At 41.4% G+C, this 16,265-nt stretch overlaps 1 protein-coding gene across 2 annotated transcripts in view; it reads left to right on the top strand.

The window, feature by feature from the left end:
• LARGE1 (LARGE xylosyl- and glucuronyltransferase 1) overlaps window positions 1-16,265 on the top strand; it is a 578,937-nt gene that overhangs the window by 328,089 nt on the left and 234,583 nt on the right. The window lies entirely within an intron of this gene.

Raw genomic sequence — 16,265 nt, 5'->3', positions numbered from 1 at the left:
TTTGCTGTGTGAAAGATGGGCATGGCTTTCCAAAGCACCCGTTCATTACACTTTCATTTAATCACTGCCTTCCTTTGGGAGAGAAGCTTGCCCATCTTGGATTTCTCAGTTGGATTTAACCCCTCGAGCAAGACTGAATTTGGGTCTTCTAGAAAGGTTTGGATTCTGTTCTCTGCAAGCTAACTACTTTGACAAGAAAAATAGCAAATGGTGGTCAGCATCTTTTTCATACTGGGTTTTATAACTGTGCTGAAAGTTCCCCCATCTTACCCTGCTTTATTTTTTAAGTAGGGTTATTATTGATCAGACAATCTGTCTCACATTATGTAGCAAAGTGGCACAGGGGTTAGATCACTGGGGTTGGAAGTCCTGAATTCAAATCTAGCCACAGACACTAGCTAGCTATGTGACCTTGGGCAAGTCACTTTTTCCTGTTTGCCTCAGTTTCCTCATCTGAAAAATAGGGATAATAACAGCTACCTTCCAGGGTAATTATGAGAATCAAGTAATGTAATATTTGTAAGAAGCATTTAGTACAGTGCCTAGCATATAATTCCATACCCCTTCACCCCCATGTTCATCTTTTGATCAGAGATTTAGAGCTGCAAGGGAATTCAAATATTATCTATTCCAACCCCTGCCCTGCTTTCCCAAGGGTATATAAGTAGTGAATAGAATATTAGAGATTTGAATCCAAGTCTTCTGATGCCAAATCTAGCAATCTGTCCACTACACAGGAGTATTAGACACACAATTCCTTCCAGTCATCATCGGGAACTCACAAATGAAGACCAATAAAAAAAGAAGCGAGCAGATAAGTGGATACATTATGATTTATACACATTGTCCACCATATAAAATTCAGGTCAATTAAAAAGATATATTTGAAGCATCTACTATTCTCCAGTCAATAGGCAGCCAGCCTCTGAGTTAGGAAGAGTTGAGTTCAAGCCTTTCTTCTGAGACTTACTGGTTACATGACCTTGGGTAATGCTCCAAGACTATGCTTTATACAAGAGATGCTCATCTCCATTCATAGAGGAAGGTATCTCACTGGAGAATTCCCTACACCCAAGAAACCCTAGGTCCCAGTTAAAATATATAAATATGTGTGAAAGCATCTTGATAGATATGCTTAGTTCCTCATCTCTAAAATGAACTGGAAAAGGAAATGTCAAACCACTCCAGCATCTTTGCCGAGAAAGACCCAAATGGAGTCACAGAGAGTCAGACATAACTGAAACGACTGAACAACAACAAGAAGAATAGGATGTTTGGACATTTCCTTACCATTACCAAGAATTGTCCTTCTCTATGTGGTATTGGCAGGGAAGGGATTATCATTTCTATATCAGGAAGGATTGCTATCCCCATTTACAGATAAATTAAGGCTAAGGTCATGGGCTTTATTCAGGGTCACATAGAAAATGAATAACAGAGACTAGAGACTCTTGGTGTCTTATATTTTCCTCTATATCCCTTCTATATGCCCTTGTGTGTCCTTCATAGTCTTTTTTCTTTTTTTTTTTTTTTTTTTGCTGGGCAGTGAGGGTTAAGTGACTTGTCCAGGGTCACACAGCTAGTAAGTGTCAAGTGTCTGAGACTGGATTTGAACTCAGGTCCTCCTGAATCCAGGGCCATTGCTCTAGCCACTGTGCCACCCATAGTCTTTTTAAAGAATCAGAAATTGGGAAACAACCATTTAGAGTGATGACAATGAGGAAAAGGAGGAGGATGATATGGATGGGCCTTAGAGATTAACTATTCCAAAGACCTTCTTTCATAGAAGAGAAAATTGAAGCCTCTGCAAAAGAAGTGGTTTGTTCAGAGGCACACAGTAATTGAAGAAGATAGCCAAGATTTTCATTCAGAGCCTCACCCTCTGAATCCAATGCTCTTTCTACTAACAGTACTCAAGGATATTACTTGGCCTGTAGCCTTACTGTCCTGTACCATGTGGAATTATAAGCAAAGAATATGGACTCAAGCCTAGAGGCAGCTCTATATCTCCTTTCATTTATTATAGAAGGAATAGAGAACAGAAAGTGTAATGGAACAAAAGTTCAACTAAATGGTTTCCATTTTTTTAGAATTTCCATGTTTTCTCTTAAAGTAGTGCTTTCCCTAAGTTAAAATATTGTCTTCCTTTGTCCTTTGTGACTCCCAGAAATTTAGAGATGCATTGACATCCCAGAGACCCCAGTGGGTTTTGGTTGTGTGTGTGTGTGTGTGTGTGTGTGTGTGTGTAAATGTTGGCTGGTGAACTTCTCTAGCATATTAAAAAACCAGACCTTAGTTATATCAGTCAGAATTAGTGGGAGAGGCATGGTGGAAGTGGGGGTGGTGGGTAGCTATGGAGGTTTTAAGATCATTAGTAACCACTGAGCAGTGAGTGAGATCTCCAAATGGTAATCCCTAAATAATGAGAATTTCCTTGTAAAGTTTAATATGGACTGGGGTATGTATGGTGGCTTAGCCTATTCCCCTCCGCCATGTTCCCATATGTGATAAACTCCAAGTCAAGGCAAGTTTGACAACCATCCTCTGCACCTGATCTCCTTGACAACAATTCATATAAATAGTAAGGACCTTTGGAGGGGGGAGAAGGGCACAGGGAGTGCAGTAAGATAAGAAAACCAAGACTACCAGGACAGGCTAAATTGTCCCTGGAGCTGCTTGCTTCAAGGTGAAAGTTAGAGTATTTGAAATTGAAATCAGACTTTTTGATATTGTTTGGGGGATTTATTACAAGCCCAGAGAAAAGGCTTTGTAACAGTGGAAAGGGTCAGCTTGACTGTTCCCTGGAACAATTTACGAGGAGTAATAAGAGAGGTTTCCACTTTGGGCCCTTCATTCCACTGAGAGACTTGACCCCAACATATCATTAATGCTGACTAGTTGTCGAGAAACCAAAAATTAATTAAATGCTTCCTTTGCCTCATCCCCCTTAACCCCTTTTGACTGATCATGAGGGCATATGTGCACTGAGGATTCTGCTGCCACTGATGAGTACATGTGCTCCTGGTCCTTTGGAATAGCGAGCATGTCACAGCTGGACACTTTCCTGCCTAATAATGGAAAGTACCATGGAAATTAAAAGCATCCCATTAATGGAAAACAAAATCATGGGTTACTAATTTGGGTCCTATCTCCAGGCCCTCTGGAAGGCTTCCTGGTAGGGAAAGGGCAGAGGTGGGGATGAGGAGATGCCGAGTCTGGAGCTAACGGACAGAGTGGGGACTCAGCCAATCACCCAGGTGAATTTTAAAAGACATTAGAGTGTGACAAATGGAGGCTGCCTTTCGATTAAATTACAGGAAAGGAAGGACAACAGCTCAGGCCCATAAATGCTAATAACCGGATTTGGATTTTTGCTCACCTCTCCATTTCATCTTTCAGGTGGTAATTTTGGATTGTTTTATGACTGTTGAGTAAAGTGATCATCATGAAAAAACAAAAAGCAAATAATATTTTCCTCTGATTTACTGGCAGCATATTACTATCTGTTCTTGTAGCCTGGGGCCAGTGTTAAGTACCGGCTTTCTTGGGAAGTGCCAATCCACTTAGGCAAACAGAATGTAGTGTACACATACAGAGACAACATTCATACATGTGTACACATCCATGCATATAACTTTACACATGCACATAGATGCATGCATGTATGTATGCACATGCCTCCTGGAAGAACCAGCCAACTCACTGTCCCTACAACCCACCCACCTCTTTCCAGCCTCTGATATTTTATTTTTCTGCAGCTCTTCTCATAACCTGCAAAGCCTCCCCTCCTGCCCTTTCCCTGATTTCATGTCTTGATGCTCCCCCTCCCCCCACCATCACCACAATTCCTGGAGACTGTGCTCAAACACAGTGACCTCCATAAAGCCTTCCCTGATTGCTCCAGCCCAAGGCAATCTCACCTCCCCTAAACCAACGGTGGCAAACGTGAATAGAGGGTCACTAAACCATATGTAAGGATCCCGGTGGGCGCATTGGCTTAGAAAACCACCTATAATATTATCCATTTTTCCTATATTTTTGGTTTATTGGAGATTTCCAAATTACATTTTTGGGGGCGGGGCAATAAGGGTTAAGTGACTTGCCCAGGGTCACACAGTTGGTAAGTGTCAAGTGTCTGAGGTCAGATTTGAACTCAGGTCTTCCTGAATGCAGGGCTGATGCTCTATCCATTCTGCCGCCTAACTGCCCCTCCAAATTACATTTTAACCTGGTTCAGCCTCATTTGGGAGTACTGGAGCCTCTTGAAGCTGCTGTCTTTGACACATCTGGCCTCAACAAACAATATCACCTTGATTGAATACCCTGATGTGAAGGCTGGGAGACATCTCTGCCCTTTCTCCTCTGAAATAACCTATCTCTCCTCCCATCCCCCAGTGCTGTGCTTCTCTTATACACCTGAAGTTATTGATGTTTTGTATTTAAGTGTTTCCCTTGGCTTCTGTTTACCCTCACTTGGGAAGATCTGAGTTCAAATACTGCTCTTGACTATTGAATGAATGAATTTTTAAAATGTTTATTATGTTCTTAGTTTACTCTGGATCAGATACCACCTAAGTGTTGGGAATGCAAGCTAAAAGGCTCCTGCCCTCTAGGAACTTACAATCTAATGCTGGGTGATCCTAGACAAGTTACTAGTAGTAATAATAACAATAATATCTAGCTCTAAAGCTTTAGGGTTTGCAAAGCCCTTTCAGTATATTGTCTCATTTTAATGAGATAATGTAAAGTGATTTCTAAAACTTAAGCACTTGACTTGAATTCATGCTAGTACTAATATCATCACTAGTATTAGTACTATATCATTTGGTCCTCACAACCACCCTGCTGTTACATCACCCATTTTACAAATGACTAAACTGGTAGGATGGTGGCTGTTATGTTCCCAGCTTCTCTGACTACAGATTTAGTTTCCTTTCCATCCTTCTTAACCTCTCTGGTGAGTGGTTGACACTGTTGCTCATCACTCTCTCCCCCTTGACACTCTCTTCTGAAAGAACATCCCTCTCTCCTGGTTCTCCTGCTACCTGTCTGGCTCAGTCTCCTTTGCTGGATCTTCACTCATGCCATGCCCCTTAATCCTGAGCATTCTCCCCTCTCCCCAGGGCTCTCCCCTTCACTCACTCCTCTTCCCCATTGATACTCTTTCTCTGGGTGATCTCATTAGCTCCTGTAGATTCAATTCTCTCTTCGCTAATGATTCTCAGATCTGCTTATTCAACCCTGAGCTCTCCAATGAACCCCAATGTTACAAGACATCTCAAACTGGACATCTTGTACTGGACTTGTGCTTGTACTTGTACTGGACATTTAAACTCAACATATTCTAAATGGAACAGATTATCGTTATTACCAAACTTTCCCCTCCCCTCTTCCTAACTTTAAATTTCTTGCCAAAGCTCAGTTTCTTCATCTAGGACTCAAGTCTCTCCCTTCTCCACTATCCCCACCAAAACAACTGCCAAAGCAATTTTCCTTAAGCTCAAATCAGGCCATGTCACTCCCCTCCTCCATAACCTCCAAAGGCTCCCTATTGCCTCTAGATTCAACCATAAACTCCTTTGCTAGGCATTTAAAGCCCCTTATAATTTCAGTTTACCTTAACCAGTGTTATTATTCACTATTCCCTCTCATGCCTTTTATGAGCGAGCCACATTGATCTCTTAGAATCTCATAGAATGCCACTTTCATCTCCCATCTATGTGATATTGTACAAGCTATCCCTCAGGCTTAAAATTTTCCCTCCTAGTAGCATTCCTTTCTTCCTTTGAGACACAGGCAGAGGAGTCTCTTCTTCATGAAGTCTTTTATGATTCCCACTATAGCTGATACCTTCTGCTGGCCAGTCATCTTTACCTTTGACTTCAGTGACTCTGGAGGAGAGAGTGAGGTTGACAAGTTTCTCTGGCCCTGCCTTGTTCATGTCCAGTTCATTCAAAATTCAAGACATCACCCTCATGATTGTTCCTCCATTATTGTTCCTCTTCAAGAATGAAGGATGTGATTGATGACGATGATGGTGGTGATGGTGGTGGTGCTGCTGCTGCTGCTGCTGCTGCTGATGATGATGATGACAAAACATGTTACTTACTTTGCTGGGCTATTGTGAGGAAAATTCTTTTTCAGGTATAAGGTACTATATAAATGTTAGCTATTACTGTTGTTGCAGTAATCAACCTCATGGGTTTAATGTAATCTCTCTTTAAAATATGATATAAATGTAGTTTACTATTTTAAAAAATGATGAGCAGGATACTATCAGAAAAACCTGGAAAGACTTACATCAACTGATGCAAAGTGAAATATACTGTATACAAAATAACAGAAATATTCTAAGATGATATGCTGTGAATAACTTGGTTATTTTCAGCAATACAGTGGTCCAAGACAATTCTGAAGGTCTTATAAAAAATGCAATCCATGTACAGAGAGACAACTGATGATATCTGAATACAGATTGAAGCATTAAAAAAAAACATAATAAAACAAACAACAAAAAAAGAATGAAGGATGAACAACAACAATCCCTTCTCAGCTACTTCAGATTTACCTACTTTATATCAATTATCTTAATATTTATTATGTACTTATTTATTTGTGTAGTTGCTACTTTCCCCATTGGAACATAAACTCCTATTGAAAAATAATTGTTTCATTCTTTGAATATGTAACCCAGAGTCTAGAACAGTGCCTAGAAGATAAAAGACATTGCCTAGGGGTAGCTAGGTGGCGCAGTGGATAAAGCACCGGCCCTGAAGTCAGGAGTACCTGAGTTCAAATCTGGCGTCAGACACTTAACACTTACTAGCTGTGTGACCCTGGGCAAGTCACTTAACCCCAATTGCCTCACTGAAAAAAAAAAAAGACATTGCCTAGTAGATAGAGCACTAGACCTAGAATCAAGAAGACCTGAGTTCATATCCTGCCTCAGGCACTTATTAGCTATGTTTCCATTTAACCTTATTCAGCTTCAGCTTCCTTGTCTGCAAAATGAGGATGACAATAGCAGAGATAAAATTTCTAAAGCATTTTACAAACCTTAATGCACCCTATGAATGCTAGCTATTGTTATTATTACTAATGACTTAATAAATGCCCATCAATTGATTAATTGGTAAAGCCCAAGTATATCTCTGGCCAGTCTGAAATGTTCTGCCTTCCTATCTATCCATATCTGACAAGATGAAATATGTCTGTGTCTCTTTCAGTGAAATGGGATAAAGGAAGTGGTTTGTTGGAAAGTGATAGAAGATAGAAAATGTTAGAACTGAACGGGATCATCTCATCCAGTGCCCTTTATGAGAGAGAGGGAAAAACTGGTATTCCCAGGAAGGGAAGTGATTTGTCCAAGGTCACACAGCTAGGTGATGGCATATCAGCTTTCCTGGCTCTGAGCCCTGGTAACCCTCCCTCAATACCACAAGAATATTAGCACTGCCTCTGCCATGATTTGGAAATGATTTCTCTTTGTGTGAGATGCTTTTTTTTTTTTTTTTTGGTTTGGAAACTTGAAGCAAACTCATCCAACCTGTATGGATAGTGTTTTTACAATCAATACAAATGGAGGATAATTGGTGGTGGCTGCCCCCTTAAAGATTAGCTTTGGGAATTGAACTCTGCAGTCCATGTACATGGAAGGCATCCATGTGTATGGGTTTTAATCTGTAAGGAAATTAAATGTAAAATAAGTCTTGTCCATTTCATTCCTGGTGGTTTTACCATTTCGCTATAGATGAGATAACACTGTGTTTATTGAGCTCATGTGGTCCACTTTAATAAGCCAAGGGACTAGAGGTCCTTATTATTTCCATGAAGTCATAAAGAGACAGGGAAAACTGAAGGACTCTGTGCCTGCAGCAAATACATTTTTCTTCCTTCTTTCTCTGGACACAGTCATCAAAATGGCTGTTTCCTGAGGAATCGTGTCTGGGAGAGGCAGCCTGTCCCAATGTACAGAGAGTGAGAACTGGAGCCTGGCAGGGCCCAGGATCGATCCCATTCCTGGCCCTAGCTACTTGTATGACCCTAAACAATTATCTTAATCTGTCTGAGTCTCATCTATAATATAAGAGGTTTGACCTGAGTAACCTCAAAGGCCCCTGGTAGTATTAAATCCATAATTATATGATGCAAAGATCTGGGTTCTCGTGTCCTGCTTCTTGCACATAGAATCTGTGTGATCCTGGCCAAGGATCTCTTAGTACCCCAAGGTAATTTTCCAAGATCATAAACTGTAGAATGCTTTTCTATCTGCCTCAGTGGATGGACATTCCACACCTGGATATCCTTAAACAGAAAAAAACCACAGATCTGGACAAGTCATTAGCATAAGTGCTAGGTAGACAAAGACAAAAATTAAACAGCTGCTCCTCTAAGAAAGCTTAAGTGAGACAGGAAAACATTACATCATTGACCAACCACCACTTATATTAAGCATCCATGTACTCTCTGACCAGCACTGTGCTTGATGCCAGGGCCTAGTTGTATGACCTTAGTCCAGTCCCTCTAATTCTGGTTCCATGTTCATCTATGAAATGGAGCAAGGGAGAGAGATTGAACTAAGTGGCCTCCAAGTCCCTTTCCATTTATAACTCTGCAATGTCTTGAGATGCCTTTTAATTCTGAATTTGGGATTCTTTGATCCTCACCTGGTGGTTCAAGTCAGAGAAGATGGGGTTGGTGACATTGAAGTGAGGTCTTTAAGGAAAAGACTTCAAAATCAGAGATGTAAAGAGTTACAGAATCACAAGCTATTATTATTTCACTTGTCTCCTCCTCAGCCCCCTTCAGTGTTTCTGCCTCTCCACTGGCTACCTGTCCTCCTCTTCTTCTCCACTAAAGCTTTGAGTATTTTGGTTGCCAAGGAGACTACTCAGCTACAAAATGAAAGGGAAATGATTCTCAAGCCTTCCATAACTAGGGCATTTTCTTTTAGGCAAATAAAGTGTCAAAGTGATTTGTAATCTATAGAAAAAAAACCACTTGCTTTGAGTAAGAAGTCTGTTTTGAGCAATAAATTCAGCATATTTGGAAGAGAAAGAAACGTGGATCCCAGGCTAGCTCCCATCCTATGGAGATGGCACACTGCACATCTCTATCCATGCCCTGGCACAGGTATGTTCCATGCCTGGTATGTACTTGCTGCTCATGCCTACCTCTTAAACCCCCTAGGTTGATTCAAGGTACAGTTCAAATACCTCTGTTCAGGTACATGAGGCTAGTTCTCATTCCCAGCCCCCATCCCACTTATTAATAGTTTCTCCTTCTTAAAATTACTTTGTATTGCTTATTATAAACAATATGAACACATGTTGCCATGCCCCAGTAGATCTGCATTGATTGGGAAAAATGACCTTTTTTTGGAGGGGGAGAATATTCCCAGTGACTTGCATCCTATTCTGCTCAGATTGGGCACTTCATACAGCCTTGTGGTTGTGTGGAGAATAGTGGCACTGGAGTAAGGAGAGTTGAGTTCAAACCCAACCTCTAACAAACACCACCCACGTGACTTCTGACAAGTCTCACTGGGCTTCATCAGAGGGTGAGGTTAAATGACAACTGATTTCTTTTACCACTATGAAGCCATGATGTCATGAATCAAATTAATTTCAGAGTCTAATCCCCCCAGATGCTCGAAGCTCTCATCTCAACTCAATGTCTGTCCTGTATAGTTTACTGTGACAGCTCCTCACGTTGGGACATTTCTCTTAATGTTCAGAAAAGTTACTCCCTTCCCCCCACCAAAAAAAAAAATACATGGAAAATCAGATCTCACTCTTCTTACAATCGTTTAGCAAGAAAAAGTAAGATTTTTCTATTTTGAATTGTTTGTTTCCATTGGAATTTTAAAGCTTCATCTTAGTCTAGACACCATCCAGTTTCTGTGGCAACTTTCAAGTTCATTTTTCATGAGAGAGGGAGATTGATAGGAAGACTTCAACAGGGCCTCCCTGTACATCCGTAAGTAAGGGCTTGTGATTCTGTCGTGCAGATTGGAGCCTGTTTCAAATCTCTCAAAGAGATGAAATGACTTTAGTCTAGGAGAGTTAAAGTGACTTGTACAGGGTCACACAATTGGTAATTGATAGTGCTTGCCTCCATATCTTCCTGACTACAAGCCTATTATTCTACATCCTCTATAACCTGCCACCCCCATGAACCCCTTGTGTGACTGCCCATATATACAGGATGTCTGAGACTCTAAATGACCACATCCATACAGCTCTTGGAAAAACGGATGGAACAGGGCATGCTTCACCTGGAGAAGAGAAGACTAACAGCAGAACCTGAAGGCAGACCAAATGTTTAAGGGGTGTCGATGTGGAAAAGGGGCTTCCACTTATCCTGCAGCAGAGCCAATTGTTGAATGTTTCGGGGAAGCAGATTTAGAATTAACACAAGGAAGACATTCCTAGCACAGAGTCAAAACCAGTGATGAAATGGCTGCCTCACAACAGAATGAGGTCCGCTCTCCCTGGATGTGTTCATTACCTGCCATCTATTTTTTAGAGGGGAATTCTGTAAGGAGGTGGGGTGGGGAAGGATGGATTAGATCACCTCTAACTAGAGCTTTCTTTCACCTTCTGAAGTTAAGGGCTATAGCTGGAGGCTGTATTCTGAGGGACTGTCCATTTAATCCACCTTTTTTCTTCTACCCTGCACGAGTGCAGGGAATTCCCATTCTGCATATTTCCATGTTTCAGGAACAGTATCACTGTCACTGGCATGGAGCAGGGTCTTTTTCTAGCTATGGAATGAAGCCATTGCCCCGAATCCCTGAAAACCCAGAATACCAGACAATGACTAAGACATAAATCCAGCCAGCCCAGCAGTACACCCCTTCAAGAAAGCTCCAGGTTAGAGGTAATTGGAAGATCCCCTTCAGGGACTTTACCTAAAGAGAGGAGAAAGGAGGAAAAGGGTTTAGCTTGGTCAAGATTTTTTTTAATCCCCTGCTAAATTGTTAATTCCTTGAGAGCAGAGGTACTCTCTTGTGTGATTTTTATGTCTTCTTCAATGCCTGGCACAAGGTACTCTGTATGTCTGTATATATATATATATATACACACATATACACACAGACACACACAGACACACACACACAGAGAAATTGTTTGAAATATATGTGTCTCATTTGCATTGAGTGTTTTTGTAAAGACCCTTGGATCCATGCTGTCAGACCTGGATGTAGCCCGCAAAATCCCTATTTTTTTTTCAGATTCTCATTCAAGCTGAAAGAATTTCTTTAGTTAGCATTCAACCCCAAGGATTCTACCTAGTAGTTACCTAGGTCACAGGACCATAAGCTTAGAGGTGGAAAGGACCTCATAGGCAATGGAGTGTCTTTTATAGATGATTAAACTGAAATTGAAAGAAATGAAACAATTTGCTCTGAACCTCATTACCAAGTGTCTGAGACAGGATTTGAATTCAGATCTTCCTGAAGCCCTGTCCTGCGCTCTATCCCCAGTTGTCATGAAGTATGACCCATAATCAACTGCGTATTTTTGTTGTTGTTGTTGTGAGCACACAGGGACTCATTGAAGCTATTCTCCAAGATTCAGGGGAGCAGGACAGAATTTTAACACCATCATCTGGTGAGGGGTGAGAGTGCCGAGCCCATGTGTTGATTTCCCAATGCCTTTAGGTTACATCCCCCTAGCTTAGCTCTGTCCCCTTTCGACCCAAGTACCTATAATCTCTAACATTTAAAGGCAAGATAGAAAACCTATTTCATGGTTGGATTGCAGAAAAGGAACCTGTTTCAGCATCAGAAGATGAGTTTGAAGTCCAGTCTTCCACCTATTGTGTAGGTGACCTCAGGCAAGTCATTTATTCTCTCTCAGCCTCTGTAAAATGGGGGAATTAGACTAAATGAACTATAGGCTACCTAACAACTCCAAGACCTTTACACCCAAAGTGAGGACCCAGTAAACCTCTTTAATTGTTTCTTTTTAAATGAGGCCATATGTTTTCAGGGGAAAGGGCTCTGGGTCTAGAAACAGAGGTCCTAGTGACCTTGGTTAGAATCCCATCTCTGCCACATATGACTTGGATCACCTTGATCAAGTCACTTATCCTCTCTAGGTTTTGACTAGATGTCCCCCAGGGTCTATCTGTGACTTCATGAGCCTATAATCCTATGATATGGGGTCAGCAGACTTAGGTTTAACTCTTATCTATTCCCTGTATGAATTTGGGTATTCTTCTCTGGCCCTCAATTTCTTTATGTATAAAAGGAAGTGAGGTAAGACTAGATGACATAGCTAGGTGGTGCAGTGGATAGAGCACTGGGCTTTGAACTAATCTTCCTGAGTTCAAATCTGGTCTCAGAGACGTACTAGCCATGTGACCCTGAACAAGTCACTTCACCCACTTTGTCTTGATTTCCTCATCTGGACGATAAGCTGAAGAAGGAAGGAAATGGCAAACTACTCCCGTCTTTTTGCCCAGAAAACCCCAAATGGGGTCATGAAGAGTTGAACAAGACTGATAAAAATTGACTAAAGGACTAGATGATGGCTGAAGTCCTTTCCAGCTCTGAATCTGTGATCCTGTGACTTTCTGAATTTAATGGGTTATGGTCATCTATTAAGAGTTGAGGCTGGGAAGAAATAGGTGCATTGGAAGAATGAAAATATCTATTATTCGATGGTCTGACAAAAGACCTGAGCCCTGGTTTTGTGGGACCAAACACTCTCTGCTGGATAATGAAAAGATAAGGTGGCATAGTTCCTAGGAGACTGCCTTGTAAGGCCATTGAGACTGCTTCTTAACACCCCTATTGTTGGCATATTGCATTATGGGGGGCAGATCAAGCGTGTCCTTCCTTGCAGCTTCTGTATAACCACCTAAGTGGGAAGGGATGCAGGTTTCTCAAGCATCTTTTGTCAGGGGTAACCAAGCTTTAGATAGTCTTCATAGTCACTTGCAAGGGCCCAGATTGGAAGCCCCTGACCAGCTGCTGGTAACAGGATCCGGCTCTCTTTAGACCAGTTGGTAGGGCTCTATAGAGCACACGGTGCTGGTAGCCAAGAGAAGGAGACTTTTCTAGATCAATGTAGCCCTGGCTTTTCACTTGCCCTGGTCTTATATTGGCATCTACGAGTTATGATAAACAGTCCTAAGATCACAAAAGTTGGCATTCTTACCCATGGCTGCCTTTTAGCAATGAGGGCCACTTGCACTCCTTCATAGTCATCAGCTGGGGATAATAACCTGTTTCTTAAAAGAATTATACTTTGAAGAAACTATTCCAGTTACATGTACCTTTTCTGATATATTAATGAGTTCATTCATAGAATCTTAGAATGTCAGAGATGGGAGGGGCCTTAGAACATAAAATATCTATCAGAGCTAGGAGGGGGGCACTGAGGCAGAGAGATCAATCACAGTGAGAAGACTACTGGGGAATAGTAGAGAAAGAAAGAAGTTCAGAGAGAAGTGACCCTGGGCAAGTCATTAAACCTTTGTCTGCCTACATTTTTTTTCTTTTTTTCTTCTTTTTCTTTTTTTTTTAATGGGACAATGAGGGTTAAGTGACTTGCCCAAGGTCACACAGCTAGTAAGTGTCAAGTGTCTGAGGCTGGATTTGAACTCAGGTCCTCCTGAATCCAAGGCCAGGACTTTATCCACTGCGCCACCTAGCTGCCCCTGCCTACATTTTTTCATCTGTAGAATGGGGATAATATAGTACCCACCTCCCAGGGTTGTTGTGAAGGATCAAATGAGTCAATCTTTGTAAAGTGCCTGGCACATAATAAACACCTATTCCTTTCCCCTCACTTCTGCCTCTTAGAACCCTCAGCTTTCTTTATGCTTGTGTGTGTATGTATACACACACACACACACACACACACACACATATCACCTCTTGCAAGAAGCCTTTCCTGATTCACTTAGTTGTCAGTATTCTCCTCTTCCTTCTCATAAGAACTTATCTGTGTAGAAAGTAAGCCCTTTGAGGGCAGACTGTTTATTATTTTTGCAGTTCCTACCCCAGCACCAGGAATACAGCAGGTGCTTAATAAATGCTCGACGGATTAGGTTGATAGTGAGCTCCCCATCACTGGTGGATTTCAAGCAAAGATTGGATGACTACTTCTCCAACACATTGAGAAAGGTGTTCCTTTTGAGGCACTATCTGGGCTAGTTAGCCTGGGGATGCCTCAGATTTCTGAGATTTTATGTCTTTCCATATCTCTTTACCCCAAAGGGCCTAAGTTGCCACATCTTTCTTCCTTTCTCTAAACATAAACTCTCCACCACTTCTTTCACCTTTAACTTAATGATCTGATTTAACTGATTGGGAGATAAATTAGGGAGGATGTTTGTGCTTCAGCTCATGTTGAAATGAATTTATTTTCATTTATTCATACTTCTTTTTATTTAGCAAAGTGCCTTATGTATGTGTTAAAATAAATCCAAATCATTCGGACCTCCTAATTAGGGAGCTTAATGGAATACTCTGTGTTCAGGTTTCATTAAGCTCCTCTTCTCTGACAGCAACAAAAATAGATAAATAAGTTAATCAAAGGTCTGGTGGAGTAAGAGAGTCTTCCAGCTGTTTAGCCTGCCTGCTAAATGCCAGTCCTGGACAGGAGAAAATTCTCTGTGGAGAAAAGACCTGAGCTGAGGTCCAGTGGCCAGTGCTTTCAGGGACTAGAATTATCTAAAAAGTCCTCTCTTAGAGAGGGACACCGTGCCATGGTATGGCCAAGAAGACCTGGATTCAAGTCCTGCTTTGGATATATCCTAGTCCTGCCCTCAGGGAGCTCCCATTTTATTATTAGGAGGAATGGGGGGGACATCATGGACACAGATCAGTAAATACACAATGCAAAGTGATTTACAGAAGTCTATTGAAACTGATGCTCTTATTCAAATTGTATCTTTTAGTCATTTGAGTTTTTCTAACATTCCACCATCTGGATTACCAGCTTCTAGATGGACAAATCATTTAACCTCTGAGAACTTCCATCTCCTGCTTTGTACAATGAAGGAATTGGACAGGGAAGCATTCTGGCTCTAAATCGATCATCACGTGATTTATCCTTAGTCTATCCATCCATTCATTTTGAGAAATACTTATTAAGCACAACCTACATGCAAAGTCCTTGCTTGGTCCTGAGGGGAGAAAGGAAGTTGAACCAAAGTCCTGTTCCCTACACCCCACTTTTCTGCCATGCTCTTTGCCAGGGTTTTGTATGCAACAGTTATCCTAGAGTGGTCATTATACAGACGCTTCTGTTGCCTTTCTGCTGTCCTCTGCTGAAACTAGCCAAACCCCAATTATCTGTCCATAGACTCATGGAACCATAAAATTGTGTTTAGATTAAATAGCAACCTTGGAGATGACTTAGCCCACTCTCCCTGCCCCTCATTTTACACATTGGGAAATGAGCTGCAGAAAGGTAGAGTAGCTCACTCAGGGCCTCACAGAGAGTAAGCTGCAGAGCCAGGATCTGAAATCGCATCTCCTGACTCTAAATCCTACATTCTTTTAAGCATCAAGAGCGGTTATAGAATCATAATGGATTCTGTTGAGTGGAGCAGCCAGAATAGTGCTTAATAAGTCCTTTGATGACAATGAAAATGCATGGGGAAACACATAAGAGGATCGTGGGAATAGGAAAACTAACAGCCTACCGTATGTCTATGGTGTCACAGGAAGACCATGAACTTGGGGTCAGGAAAGATTTGGGCTTGAATAGCAACCTTTGATGCCCAGAAGTGGGGTAACCATAGGCAAGTCACTTCACTTCTCTGATCCCTTGTTTGCTTATCTCCAAAATGTGCCTCTCTGTCGTGAGGATCAAATGAAAGAATCCATCTAAGGTGCTTGGCAAACTTTTGATTCACTCTATGAATATTTTGTTTTCAATCATCCTTTTAAAATTGTGCATGTGAGGGTGTATGAATGTACAAGGGACGTGCTAAGCATGTATGCATATATCTCTGTGTATTCTCCACCTCCTTCTTCTTTGTCTCCTTTTTCTTCTCCTTGTCCTCATTCTCCTTGTCTTTGTCATCTTCATCTTTGTCCTACATCTCCTCCTTCCCCTTCTCCTTCTCCATCTTTTCCTTCTCCTTCTCCTCTTTCTTCTTTTCCTCCTTTTCCTTCTTCTCCTTCTCCATCCTTCCTCCTCCTCTGTAATATAGACACACACACGCATATATATGTATATATACATACAGATATGTATGTAACATTTGTACAAATTCACATATTATTTGTATATACACTA

Source organism: Dromiciops gliroides, chromosome 5 (assembly GCF_019393635.1).
Source record: "Dromiciops gliroides isolate mDroGli1 chromosome 5, mDroGli1.pri, whole genome shotgun sequence".
Lineage (NCBI taxonomy): Eukaryota > Metazoa > Chordata > Mammalia > Microbiotheria > Microbiotheriidae > Dromiciops > Dromiciops gliroides.
The sequence above is the reverse complement of the archived record's forward strand: the minus strand, read 5'-3'. Positions and strand labels throughout refer to the sequence as shown.